The 15,454-nt window shown below is 33.9% G+C and overlaps 1 protein-coding gene across 1 annotated transcript in view; it reads left to right on the plus strand.

Annotated features, from left to right (window-relative positions):
• The first annotated feature begins 1,771 nt into the window (after positions 1-1,771).
• The window catches only part of si:dkey-97m3.1 (fatty acyl-CoA reductase 1), a 75,506-nt gene continuing 61,823 nt past the window's right edge, over positions 1,772-15,454 (plus strand). Inside the window, exon 1 of the mRNA XM_056456238.1 lies at positions 1,772-1,871. The gene's annotated coding sequence lies outside the window, so the exon portion shown is untranslated. The remainder of the gene's footprint in view (positions 1,872-15,454) is intronic.

Here is a 15,454-nt window from a genome sequence, read left to right on the forward strand (position 1 = left end):
TTACATATGGGTTTAAACATAACCTCCATAATCCACAGAGGGTTGATTTAACAAGGTCAGATCCTATGAAGGTTTGTGGTGCATGAATATGCAATATCGCAAATTTTATTAATGCCCCCCCCCCCTTTATTTTTTTATTTTTATTTATTTTTTTATTTAATTTATTATTATTTTTTTTTTTTACATTTATTTATCCCCCCCCCCCACGTTCTGTTCACTTGTTTGTTGTTGTATCTGTATTGCTTAAAAATTTAAGAAATACATTATAAAAAAAAAATGTAGTACAGGAAATACAATGTTATTGTTTGCATCCATCTAAATGGTCCATAGTATACTATTCTCACTAACCAGTGGATTATTACCTGCCTATGATTAAGATATCGCCTGTTTATTAGCACTTATAAACGTTTATTCTTTACCTACCCAAACCCAACTTCTACCTTAACTATTTATAAGCAGCAAATTAGCTTTATTAATGGCAAAAATTGTACCTTAAAATAAAGTGTGACCACAAATTTAATTTTACTTGTGCCTTCAAACCCGTAACATAAAACCATATAAAGAAACATAACGTAAATATTTGTCCCAATTGTAAATTAGATAACCGTAATAAATTCTATGCTTCAAAATGTCTGGTTTTGGTGTTGTTTGCTAATTCTTTGTCAAATGTAACTTTCTCAATATTTTTCAGTGTTACTGTATTTTTTCCAATTGAAATATTCCTGAGATTTGTAATAAGAGCTTTAATGTTTGTATCGTTTCTGCACAACATTTATGTTTTTTAGAAATATTAATATCAAAGAAAATGCAGAGCCAGAGAAATAGTTAATTGTAAAAATAAATCTAGTTTTAATCACTGTTTACAATTTTTATAAATTACACGTTTTTACTGTAAAATGAGCTGTTTGTTACTGTATTTTAAAGTTGCATTGTGAAAATAACTGTATATTCTACAGTAAAGATATACATAAAAATGGCGCTGTAAATGTAAATACAGTATTTCTCCTGTAATTGATTTACAGTAAGTTACTGGAGAGCTGCTGCAAGAAGGTTACTGTTAATTCTATGGGAAATGGTTAACAGTGATTGTAAAAACTGTAAAAATGCTACAGTAAAAATCCATAACCTGGTTAATAGTAAGTTTCCTTAAAATATACAGTAAATAACTGTAAATGTTAACTTTTATTTTTAGTAAGGGCATTAATGTTTGTATCTTTTCTCTTTACACTTTTTAGAAATGTTTATAGCAAAGAAAATGCAGAGCCAGATATATTAAATTATTTAAAAATTATAAAAAATAAATAAAAATCTGTGGTTTTAATGGTACAAACTGTAATAATGCTACAGTAAATATTCAGAAACTGGTTAACAGTACCTTAAAATATACAGTAAATAACCGTAAATTGACTTTCCAGATTTCCCTTCATGACACTTCCCTTATTTATATCACCTTTGTTAATATTTCTAAGGCTCTTTTCATTTTTTTACCCCATCAAACTGTTAATAAGTCCAAAACCAAATTAACCTTATGAGTGCATTGAACTTATGTTAAACTGTTTATTATATATAATCAATGAAATACAGTAGTTTACTGTAATATTCAATATTTGTTTTATGGGTTGTAACATATTTTAATGTGTTCAAAAATACTTATTGGGCTGATTTTTTTTATCTATTTTTTTTATTTTACAGTGTAGAAAGTGCATTGAGTGTGTGTAATCGTCACACCCAGATCTCTCGCACACACATACACACGCGCGCGCTTGTGTCTCCATCAGCGCTGCGTCAGAAGCGCGTTCACTGCAGCAGGAGAGAGAGGAACGCGCTGCTGCGGCTCTGAACATCTTCACCCGGCGAGATTCATGATCAAGGTAAGAGCAAATCTTCTTTCTTCCGTTTCACACACAAATGTAGCTTTACTTCTTAATCATGGATGTACCGTTATAAGAGAAAGGCGTCGCGATTTGTTGACGCATCCTCGGGGAAGAGAATGTGCTCAGTGTGTTTGATCATGACGGTATGGACGCGTTCACGTGTGCCTCGAAAACGGATTTGCAGTGTTTTGCATGTTTATATTTGAGTGGTGAAAGATGTTGAATGTTATGTACAGTCTTTAAACGCATAGCAGCTCTAAAGCTTCTTTCATACTGGACGCGTTAATGTTGCGTTGCGTCCGCGATGCGTCAGACGCGTCGTTAGCGTTTTAAGAGAGTGTTTAAGAAGTTCAACTTTAAGAATCAAAGCGTTTGGTAGTAGTTGGTTTTTAATAGCTAGCACAACGCGTTGAGTGTACGCGTGCGGCGCGCGTTTGTCGCGGCTGAAACAGACGCGTCATCACCGGCCACGCCGCTGTCACTAAATAATGATAGGCTCTGGAAAAAGTCGTGTGTTTTCTTGCCTCAGCGGAGTGTGAACATGAACTGGCGTGTCGGCTCTTTTTTAAGCAGAGAAAGGAGGAATGTCCGCGCGCCAAAGCTTCGGTTTGAATGTTACAGTGAAGCACAAATAACTCTTGAACTGATTCTTTCTTTAATTGAATCATTTTGCTACATTGCTGCACTTGAGTTTGAATCTTTTCCGGGTTCTGTTTCCAGCTCTGAGTCGAAGGAATGTGTGTTTTCTGTAGTGTTGAGTTGAGAGAAATTCAAAAGTCATTCATTGTTACATGAACAATTTTTGTAATGAAAAATGTTATTGCATTTTAAGTTTTAGGATGAAATATGTAATGTCGATGTGTTTTTTAATGAGTTCCCCTTAATGAAGAGTTAATATGAATGACACAAAAATGACAAAGTAAATGACACAAACTTCTCATATTTTCTGAAAAATATATTTAATATTTTCTGGAAAATATATTTAATATTTTCTGGTTATCTTAAAATGATCACTGAAAAAAGTTATTCATAGATGATTCATTGGATTTGCTAAATTAAGTGTTTGTAAACAATTTATTTAAACATTAAGTTGAACATTACTCTATTTAAATTCACCATATAAATAGTTTGCAGCAGTTTTGCAGACATTTTTTTCAGTGTACCTGCTGTGGACACCAAAGTTTAATCAATGCTGTGCTAGAAGAGAATGGTGAAAAGTAAAACATAGCTATTTTCAAGTGGTCACTTTACAGAAGTTGTGATGAACTAATATTATAAATATTAGTATGTTTAAAATATGAATGCTGTTTAGTTTATAATACGCTTTCAGAGAACATCGCTTTTTAACATGCTGTGGCACTCTATTGTTCGCTATATTATTTATTTAATATAAGTTTACACAAGGTGACATGGTGGCTTGGTGGTTAGGACTGTGATCGCACAGCAAGAAAGTCCCGGCTTGATCAAGTGGTGTTTCTGTGTGGAGTTTGCATGCTCTCCCTGTGTTGGTGTGGGTTTCCTCTGGGTGCTCCGGTTTCCCCCACAGTCCAAACACATGAGCTATAGGGGAATTGATAAGCTAAATTGACTGTATTGTGTGTGAGTGGGTGTTTCCCAATACTGGGTTGCAGCTGGAAGGGCGCAAAACATACTGGATAAGTTGGCGGTTCATTTCATTGAGGCGATCCTTGATTAATAAAGGGACTAAGCCGAAGGAGAATGAATGAATGAAGTTTATACAATTAAAGTTAAGCTTTATTTTAATTAATAACTGTGTATTTAAATTTATTGTCATCAATTTTCATATATTTTTAGAATTCAATATATGCATTGATTCATTTATTTCAATAAATTATTTATTTCAATGATACTTTATTCTTTTTATTTGATATTTTTAATTCTTTTTTCACAATATTATTAATAACAGGAGACTCAAACTGTCCTGTTACAGCGTCCCTCATATAGTTTGTCGGTCACTGAAACGACCCCCACCAATTTGAGTTCGAGATCCTGATTAATAATAACAAATAAAAATATGATTTATATAGTTTTGTTTATATGCATTTTTATTTTACTCAATTTAACCATTTAATTTTGTTGTTTGCTTAGTTTGAATTTAGTTTTATATTTAATTTTAACTGTTTGTTTGTTTTTTTAACAGTTTTTCCACCACTCAGTACAGCAATGAATGTAAACAGCATCAACACACACTCTTCAATATGAACACACACTTTTTTCAATACTCCACACACACACACACACACACACTGTCTGCATGTAGAGCTGTAGTAGAAATGCTGGTGTGTTTTTGCAGCTCCAGCATGTTTTGCTTTGACTTGCAGAGCTGTGCTAAATATGACGACTGCTCCTTATCTGGACCTTGATACTGATACTGTGGAGACAGACAGAGACGGACAGCAGGGCCGACTGTCTGTACACTTAAACGTGCAGGAGACATTTAATAATGCAATATACCGTGATTATGAATATGCAGGATATTGTTAAATTGGGCAAAGTACTGTTCACAATTGAAGAGGTCAGACACTAAAGCCTTCAAGTGCCATTTGATTATTTTTTTTCTCAGTCGGTCATTTGGGACACAACCAGGTACTTTGTTCATGTATTACACTAATTTGAAAGCTAAATTAAACTCATTTTAATATTAAATGTCACCTGGGAATGGTATGAGTTTCCATTTAGTAAAAAAAGGGATCCATTTTGGATGTCACTAAAATCATACACTACACAGTTGAGTGTATCTGGATGCATCTAGGTACTGTTTGGTCATTTATTTCACGTATTTGGCAACCACTGAATGTTGTCTGGGAAATGGTGTGTATATCTGTATAAATGTTTTTTGCATAAGTGTAAAAGTGCAACTAAGTTGGCAACTAAGTTAACTGAAGAGCACAATTGACAGCAGCGTGAGTGGCGTAGCTCATAAAGCGCATGGCAACATGTTTTGACATGATCGATCATCAACCCGGTTCGAATCCAGCGTCTTATGAACTCCTTCTTCTTTTCCCCATTACATATCAATTTGGAAATACATTTATTTTTAATAGAAAGGAAATACTTATGTTTAAAAATGAAAATAACGAGAATGTTATAAGTCACAAGTGGCTCGTGGGCAGTGGTGTAGTCCTTGCTATACGCACGTATACTCAGTATGCCTACTTTTTTCCATGAGCTGTTTGGGTATTACCACTTCTGAGGATCAATAATTGTATATACCCTCGGTATACTCGCTTATTTTTCTGATTAAACTTCCCTAATTTTAGTGTATTATTTTAGATTCTTAATGTATATGTGTACATTTTTCTTTGTTTACCCCAAAATGATCTGTTCCTGATCTGCCCTAAAATGAAAATCCTAAAATCACCCCTGTAAAACAGTATTATTTCACACTTGTCTTAATCGTGCCTACCAATACAGGAAACGACACTATATATAACACTAAAAACGATGAGGCAAAGACTGCTCATAAATCGTGTAACAATATGTGATTTAAAAGGGTAACTACTAGTATATAATAGCGACAACACAAGACAGACTCCTAATAGTTTGGTTTAAAACAAGCATGCACGAATGTGACAATCAAAAATAATGGCTGATTGATTTTAAGCCCATCATTAATTTTGTTTATTTACTTGAGTAAATGTTTGTAAAGGAACTTATTAAATGTAAAGTAATAAGCCAGTAAAGACGGTAGGTTAAAAAGCTTTATATATATATATATATATATATATATATATATATATATATATATATATATATATATATATATATATATATATATATATATATATATATATAGCTGATAAATCAAAGAAACATTGACTTTCGTCGTTTCTTTGCCTACTTTCATTTAAAATTTGGGTCGGGTGTAATAGTACACCACCTTTTTTTTTTTAGGACTACACCACTGCTCGTGGGTATTTAATAAGGTTTAGCCTATTTCACACGTGTATAAACAGCATCTAAATAGTTTTAAATATTCAATAAACAGTTATTGTCCACCTGGTGTTAAATGTTAGCTACATCTTAATATAACTAATTTGTATTAACGAATACTCTTTAAAAGATATATTTTAGGACTGCTATAGTGAACTTGAATAAGTATACTAAAAAACATTAATTTCCACTAGTTTTATTAGTATTTTTTAAATCAAAGTGTAGACTGTAAATATATGTATTTTATATTATTTATTTTTAAAACTTTTAGATTAGATTAGATTCAACTTTATTGTCATTACACATGTACAAGTACAAGGCAACGAAATGCAGTTTCGGTCTAATCAGCAGTGCAATAGCAGCAAGTGCAGGATACAGGTATAAAGTCCAGTTATAGAAAAACTATGGTAATATTTACAGATGGATGCACTATCAACATTATATACAGGTTGTATTAGCTATGAACAGATTTACAATAAATGAATATATGTACAGGATGCTATTAATAATCAGGAGTGTGCAGATAGATAAACAATTACAAATGTCCATGTGCAGTGGGTATGTGCAGTTCAGATAAGTGAATCAGTGCAATGTAGTGCAATGAATATATGCAAACTTTAAATGTGCAAATGTTAAATAGTGCAGTGATTGTGAGGAGTATAAGTTAGAGGAGTGTGGGGGGTGTTTTGGGGGGCAAAAGAGTCAGTGAGGGGCAGAGTTCAAAAGGGAGACAGCTCTGGGGAAAAAGCTGTTCCTCAGTCTGCTGGTTTTTGTCCGGGGGAGCCTGAAGCGCCTGCCGGAAGGCAGGAGAGAGAACAGTCTGTGAGCAGGGTGAGAGGTGTCCTTAAGAATACTGCGTGCTCGGCGCAGACAGTGTTTCTTCTGGATGTCCTCAATGGTTGGCAGTGTAGTCCCTGTGATGCGTTGGGCAGTTTTCACCACCCGCTGCAGTGCGTTACGCTCAGCAACAGAGCAGCTTCCATACCAGACCGTGACGCAGTTGGTCAGGATGCTTTCTATTGTGCAGCGGTAGAAGTTCACCAAGACGGCTGATGAAAGCTGGTTCTTCTTAAGTTGCCTCAAGAAGAATAGACGCTGATGAACCTTCTTGACCAGGCTGGAGGTGTTGGTGGTCCAGGAAAGGTCCTTAGAGATGTAGGTCCCCAGGAACTTGAAGGATGAGACAGGCTCAACGGCCATCCCTATGTGGGCAATACATTATAGATTCATTTTATTAAAAAATATTATATTATTCTTAATTTTTAATTAAACTATAGGGGTGCGGCCAGGTTGGGGGCCAAACAAGACAATGTGCCCAGGGGACTCTGAATTATTAATCCAGGCCTGGTCATTTGGGATGCGAATTACATGATGGAAAACAACTCATTCACATTTTGGATTATTATTATTTTTTATTTTTTTGCAAACTGAAAAGATTCACTTGATGTTAGGATGGAAAGCTGCCGATTGTGGTGCTGTGTTGTTTGGATCTGCTGGAGGTGTTTGTTGATGAATCCTGAGTCTGTGAGCTTTAGTTTGATCACAGTTTGAGATCAGTGCAGAGGATGTTGAGATTAGCTGTGGTTTGATGATCAGCAGGCCTTCATGGGTCACGCTGAGAGGAACCGCTGCATTTACACACACACACACACACACATGCATTTACACACAGCAGTCTGAGCCGTTCACTCACAAAACAGATAAATCCAACATCTTCAGCTGCTGCAGTTTATGCACAGATCAGACTCAGCTGTTCAATTACATAAACAATTTAGACTCAAAGCTAAAACCTATAAACATAAAACACATGCTAAATAAATCAGTAAATAGTGCTTTATATTTTACTTAAACAAAATGAGGGGAAACTAAAATTCAAATAAATAAAAAACGTGTTGAGAGATTAAAAAACTATCAAAACATATTAAAATAAAAATATATATGGTAACAAGATATGAAATAAAGTAACTAAAGCTGAAATTCATTCATTCATTCATTTTCTTGTTGGCTTAGTCCCTTTATTAATCAGGGGAATGCCAACTTATGCAGCATGTTTTACGCAGCGGATGCCCTTCCAGCTGCAACCCAACACTGGGAAACACCCATACACTCTTATTCACACACATACACTACGGCCAATTCAGCTCCCTCAATTGACCTATAGCACATGTGTTCGGACTGTGGGGGATTCCGGAGCACCCAGAGAAAACCCACGCCAACACGGGGAGAACATGCAAATTCCACACTGAAATGCCAACTGACCCAGCCGGGACTCAAACCAGTAACCTTCTTGCTGTGAGGCGACAGTCTTTATTTTCATATTTCAGCTTTAGGGGATCTGCGCCATCGTGTTGCGCCATCGTGTTGCCCCTGAAATATGAAAATAAAGACTATTGTATTGAATGAATTAACCTTAATTGTCATTTTATGTAGCAAATACAATGGAAAATATGATAAAATATTACTGAACTATATACTAGCCATGGGATGAGAATTTTTACAGTTACCTAGGTCAAGAGCTTCTGGTAAATTGTATCCCGTTACAAAATCTGTGCGTTTCAGGTCTGTTTTCTTTAATAACCAAGGACATCCACTGCGTGATTAAGATACGATTTATCATGTCTTTAAAATATTTCACCCCAGTATTTTCAGTAGTGTTTTTGCGCTCACCTGCTGATCCTGACAGCGTGTGTGTGTGTGTGTAAACGGCTTTTCGTCTCGTTTTACACTTGAACAAGTAAATAAATTCATTCATTCATTTTCTTTTCGGCTTACTCCCTTTATTAATCAGGGGTCGCCACAGCGGAATGAACCGCCAATTTATCCAGCATATGTTTCACACAGCGGATGCCCTTCCAGCTGCAACCCATCTCTGGGAAACATCCATACACACTCATTCACACACATACACTTTGCCCAATTTAGCTTACTCTGTTCAACTATAGCGCATGTGTCTGGACTGTGGGGGAGCACCCAGAGGAAACCCACGCCAACAAAGGGAGAACATGCAAACTCCACACAGAAATGCCAGCTGACAAAGCCGAGGCTCGAACCAGCGACCTTCTTGCTGTAAGGCGATCGTGCTACCCACTGCACCACCGTGATCATAATAATATTTAATATTAGAGTGATTTCTGAGGGATCGTGTGACTGAAGACTGGAGTAATGAAGCTGAACGTTCATCTATAAAATCACAAGAATAAATGATTAAATTAAATTATAAACTATAATGAACAGTTATTTTATAGTGCAATAACATTTCACTATTGTACAATTTGTAGTGTATTATTGATTAAATAAATGCAGCCTTGGTTAGCAGGAGAAGCTCATTTTAAAACACTTCAAAATCCTATTGACCCCAATATTTGGCTGGTAGTGTGTGTTTTTTGATGAAGTTTAAAGAAAGTGTATGTATATTTTAAAGAAAGTGTATGTATATTTCAAATAATTTTGGTTAAAGTAATAAAATCAGCTCACAGTAAAATAAAACTAAAATTAAAAACTGTTTAAAAAATAATAAATAATTAAATAAAATCTGTAAAAGCTGAATCTAAAAATAACCACTAATTTAATCAAACTATTTAAACTGTCTGGGTTATCATAGTTGACTATGATTAAACAAAACATAATTAAAATAAAAGTCATAATAAAACAGCAGTTAAACCACAGTAATCCTTAACTGAGCTGAATGTATTGTGCTGTTTCTCTCTCAGCGAGTGTTTGAATGAAGACTTGTCCTCCAGGTATGATGTGTGGATGTGAACGCAGCCCTAGTTTTTTTCCTCGTTGTGCTATATTTACATCGCACACTTCTCCTGTTCTCCTTCTACTCATAATAGATTCGCTAGTCATTTTAACTGTGTATTTCCCTCTGGATCGGCCTATAATTAATGTCACTTGAAACTGCTATTTATACTAGAGGCCTAATTAGCCAGAACCACGTCTGACAGAAGCGCTCCACTAGTTACAATCCATTCTGCTGTTAAACAGGTGAACTACTGACTCTGTTATAGAGGCAAGACATTCATTCATTCATTCACTCATTCATTCATTCATTTAATCATTCCTTCACTTATTCATTCATTCACTCCCTCATTCATTAACTCATTTATTTATCAGTTCATTAATTTAATCAATCAATCATTCATTCACTCGTTTATTCTATCATTCATTCACTCACTCTCTCATTCAGTCATTTATTAATTTAATCATTCCTTCACTTATTCATTCATTAACTCAATTATTAATTCATTAATTTAATCTGTCATTCACTCAATCGTTCATTCATTCACTCACTCTCTCATTCAGTCATTTATTAATTCAATCATTACTTCACTTATTCATTCATTAACTCAATTATTAATTCATTAATTTAATCTGTCATTCACTCAATCGTTCATTCATTCACTCACTCTCTCATTCAGTCATTTATTAATTTAATCATTCCTTCACTTATTCATTCATTAACTCAATTATTAATTCATTAATTTAATCTGTCATTCACTCAATCGTTCATTCATTCAATCATTTATTTACTCATTTATTTACTCATTCATTTAAACAAACATTCATTCAATCATTCATTCAACTAGTTATCAATTCACATCCTCATTAATTAATTCATTTATTCATTCAATGATTAATTCAATCATTTAATCTCACTCATTCATTCATTTATTCAATCAATCATTCCTTCACTTATTAATTTATTCACTCCCTCAATCAATAATTCATTATTTCATCAATCGTTCATTCATTCAATAATTCATTTATTCATAATTCATTCATTCATTTAAACAATCAATCATTCATTCATTCAACTATTCATCAATTCACTCCCTTATTCATTAATTCATTAATTAAATTTTTTGTTTGCATTTATTTAATCATTCATTCTTTCACTTATTCATTTCCTCCCTCAATCAATAATTCATTAATTTAATCAGTCATTTACAAAATCATTCATTCGTTTAACCATTCATTCAATCATTCAATCTCTCATTTAATCAATCATTCCTTCACTCATTCATTCATTCTCTCCCTCATTCATTCAATCAGTAATTATTTAATTTATTCATTCACTCAGTCATACAATCATTTATTCAGTCATGCATCCATTCATTCATTTGTTTATTTATTCATCCATTTAATTAATCATTCATTCAATCATTCATTAATTCATTCAATCAATTATTCACTATTCGTTCGTTCATAAATTAATTAATTAATTATTTAATTACTTAATTCATTCATTCATTCATTCATTCATTCAAAGAATATGAACCAGAATGAAAATCCAGCCATTTTTTTTAATGGTTGCCAGTGTGTTGTCAGGTGGTTTTTAATAACTCAAATCTCAGCTCCCACTCATCTTTTATGTTTTAGTTTATGAGATTTTTATTCCACATGCTTTATTATCCACAAAACTAAAATCACAAGTCACATCGGGTAAAGTTCAAAACTAATAAAATGCAGGAAGTCATTTAGGTGATATAACATTGGGTTAACAATAACTACCAGCAACAGAACTATTACAGATCTATAAATCTGTAATAAATCCGTGAGCTCAAAATGTCAGGCCTGCTTCTCTGTTTGTGGTCTAATTACATAACAGTGTGTGAAGTGTCTAAAATGTTTCATGAATGAACGGCTTTGACACACTCTGACTTACAGTAACACTTTACAGTGACCTCAGGACATGTTCTGATGAAGCGCTTTAGAAGTTGCTCTTGCAGTGGGGAAACAATACCAGAGAAATTAGCCTGTAGCCGCAGGTGTGTGTGTGTGTGTGTGTGTGTGTGTGTGTGTGTGTGTGCGTGTGTGTGTGTGTGTGTGTGTGTGTGTGTGTGTGTGTGCGTGTGCGTGTGTGTGTTATTTGTCTTCAGGCATCTGGAACAGCCACATTCCCTCATGTCAGTGTGTGTTTATGACGGTTGGGTGAGGCTTAAACCATCTTGTGTAACTTCCTCTAGCAAACCATGATGCTGGGTTCTGTTTGAAAGGGATTTATATTAAAATCATTACCTTTAACAGGAGAAACAGCATTTCTTGCATGCTATGAAAAAATATTAAGCGTCTTTGTTTGTTTAGCCATAATATCCCTTATGTTATTCAGTCATATTAAAGGAATTTAGTTTGATTAAACTTTATTAATATATTATATTATTATATTAAAGTATTTAATAAGATGCACAATTTAAAAAATAAAAAATCATTATAAACAAAAATTGGGGGAAGTAATAAACAGGGGGCTAATAATTCAGCTGTGTGTGTGTGTGTGTGTGTGTGTGTGTGTGTGTGTGTGTGTGTGTGTGTGTGTGTGTGTGTGTGTGTGTGTGCGTGTGTGGGTGTGTGTGTGTGTGTGTATATGTATACATGTATATATGTATAGTGAAGTATATTATTGTAATGAGCTGGCAATATTGGCTGTCTCCTGATGTACACTGAGCACTGAGTGTTGGACTGATGCATTAGCTAATGAGGTTGTTAGCAATCTGCTCTCAGTCTCCCAGAGGATGTTTAACTGATGTAGGACAAATCAATGAACACATACACACACAGACTTGGTGCTGTAATGTGACTAATGTCAGTCTGTTAAAACCTTCTGAATAGGGCCTGTTCCGATAAGTCATGTTTGTTGTGCGATATATTGTCATAGAAATTATTGCAATAAGTGATTATTATTGTAATTTTAAAACCAATTTATGCCTGTTTATATTATGATTCTACAACAGGATTTACACTGACATAAACGCATTCAAGGCACAAAAAAAAACCACGTACAAATGTCCTTTTTGGCAATATGTTTTTTGTGAATCGTAACTTTGCAGGAAGTGGACTGCAGATATGAAAGAGTTTACTTTGACACCTCTTCAAAACCGCTGTAGTTTTATGTTATGTAGTTTGTGTTAGAAATATTAGCAACATGACTATTCATGCTGACAATGTGAATGCATGCTAGCAACATGTTGAATCATCTTAGCCATGTTGATTTTAAAAAGCTACAAACATGCTAATTCATGCTAAATATTAATTACAAAATATTAAAAGTATTAAGAACATGATAGCAACATGCTAACAGAGGGAAAGTAATACTTAACAAAATTGTATTAAACATTTAAATGTTTTTAGCATATAATATATTTTGTTTGTTTTATTCTTGTATATAATGCTATAAAGCAGGGGTCACCAAACTTGTTCCTGGAGGGCCGGTGTCCTGCAGATTTTAGCTCCAACCCTAATCAAACACACCTGAACAAGCTAATCAAGGTCTTACTATGTGTACTTGAAACAACTAGGCAGGTGTGTTGAGGCAAGTTGGAGCTAAACCCTGCAGGGACACCGGCCCTCCAGGACCGAGATTGGTGACCCCTGCTATAAAGCATAGTAACAACATGCTAATTCTAGAAGCATGCTGTTTCATGTAAATATGATGTGATTTAACTTATTTAAAACATGCAAATTCTTGCTAATATTAGTCTTAAATTCATGCTAATATGCATGTTAATTCCTGCTAGAAACATGTTAATCAATGCCAAACATATTAAACAATTTCATCTATGTGGATTTAAACAATGCTATCCAAACATTAAACATGTTTAAAAAACATAGCAACATGATAACAGAGAAAGTAGAACTTTTAAATGTTATATCAAACATTTTAAATATTTTAGCTTATAAAATATTATTTTTGTATGGCTTACTCTATAATATAATGCTAGAAAACATGGTAACTACATGCTAATTCTAGAAGCATGCTATTTCGATGTTAGTAATATGGTAAACATGCTAGAAACATGTTAATTCATGCTAATGTTAGTCTTATATTCATGCTAATATTATGTATTGTATTTTGTTTTAAAAACATTAGCAACATGCTAATTCATGCTAGAAACATCTTAATCCGTTAGTCAATGTCAAACATGCTAAACAATGTCATCTATGTAAATTTAAACAATGCATGCTAACAAAACATTAAACATACTTAGAAAACATGGTAGGACCATGCTAATTGAGAGAGACAGAGTAAAAGTTACATTAAACATTTGAAATATTTTAGCTATTAAAATATTATTTTGTATGACTTATTCCTTTCTATAATGCTAGAAAACATGGTAACAACATGCTAATTCTAGAAGCACGCTATTTTGATGTTAATAATATGGTAAACATGCTAGAAACATGTTAATTCGTTAGTCAATGTCAAACATGCTTAACAATGTCATCTATGTGGATTAAAACAATGCATGCTAACAAAACATGGTAGCACCATGCTAATTGAGAGAGATGGAGTAAAAGTTATATTAAACATTTTAAATATTTTAGCTTAGAAACATTATTTTTGTATGGCTTACTCTATAATATAATGCTAGAAAACATGGGAACAACATGTTAATTCTTGAAGCATGCTGTTTTGATGTTAATAATATGGTAAACATGCTAGAAACATGTTAATTCTTGCTAATATTAGTCTTATATTCATGCTAATGTTATGTATTTTGTTTTAAAAACATTAGCAACATGCTAATTCATGCTAGAAACATCTTAATCTGTTCGTCAATGTCAAACATGCTGAACAGTATCATCTATGTGGATTTAAACAATGCATGCTAACAAAATAATTAACATGTTAAAAAACATGGTAGCAACATGCTAATTGAGAGAGAGTAAAACATTCAAAAGTTAACCATTAACCATTTTGAATATTTTAGCTTAAATATTATTTTGCATGACCTATTCCTTTCTATAATGCTAGAAATATAAAAACAACATGCTAATTCTAGAAGCACACTATTTTGATGTTGTTTCAGATTTTCATCCGTATGGATTTAAGCAATGCATGCTAACAAAATATTAAACATGCTAAAAAACATGGTAGCAACATGGTGAGAGAGAGAGAGAGAGAGAGAGAGTATAATTTTCAAAGGTTATAATAAACATTGTATGGCCTTCTCTTATATAATGCTAGAAAAACATAGTAGCAACATGCTAATTCTAGAAGCACGCTATTTAGTGTTATGATAAACATGCTAATTCTTGCTAATGTTAATTCTTGTTAATGTTAGACACGTGTTAAATCATCCATGTGGATTTAAACTGCATGCAAACAAAACATTAAACATGCTAAAAAACATGATAGCAACATGCTAACTGACATAGCGAAACCTTTCCTCATCTAGATATTGTTGGTGAATTAAAACGTTTACATTATGAAATGGATAATAACTATTTGATCGTCATTGCTAACGTAACAGTTGATCAGTTTAATGACTCTGGGATTAATGTGAATTAGCAGCCTGTAGTCTTCTGAATGGGGAGGTGTAGCTAATCGCTGCGAATCTAAACCGATCTGTGAGCCACTTCCTGTTTGTGCTGATTGTTTCCTGTTGTCCTCTGCAACCCCGGTGAGAGTGTGTGTGTGTGTGTTTATTTGGTGTCTTGATTTACGCAGCAGGTAGTGTTGCTGTGGCGTAACTGAACCTGAATTAAGGCGCGCTGCTGCCGGTGTTTGGTGTCAGGACTGTATCAGGTCTCAGCTGGTGTGTGTGTGTGTGTGTGTGTGTGTGTGTATTCAGGGCTGACGGGTCACCTGTTTGCTTTCTGGGCACTGGTAAACCTCTGAAACAACT

Source organism: Danio aesculapii, chromosome 4 (genome assembly GCF_903798145.1).
Source record: "Danio aesculapii chromosome 4, fDanAes4.1, whole genome shotgun sequence".
Classification (NCBI taxonomy): domain Eukaryota; kingdom Metazoa; phylum Chordata; class Actinopteri; order Cypriniformes; family Danionidae; genus Danio; species Danio aesculapii.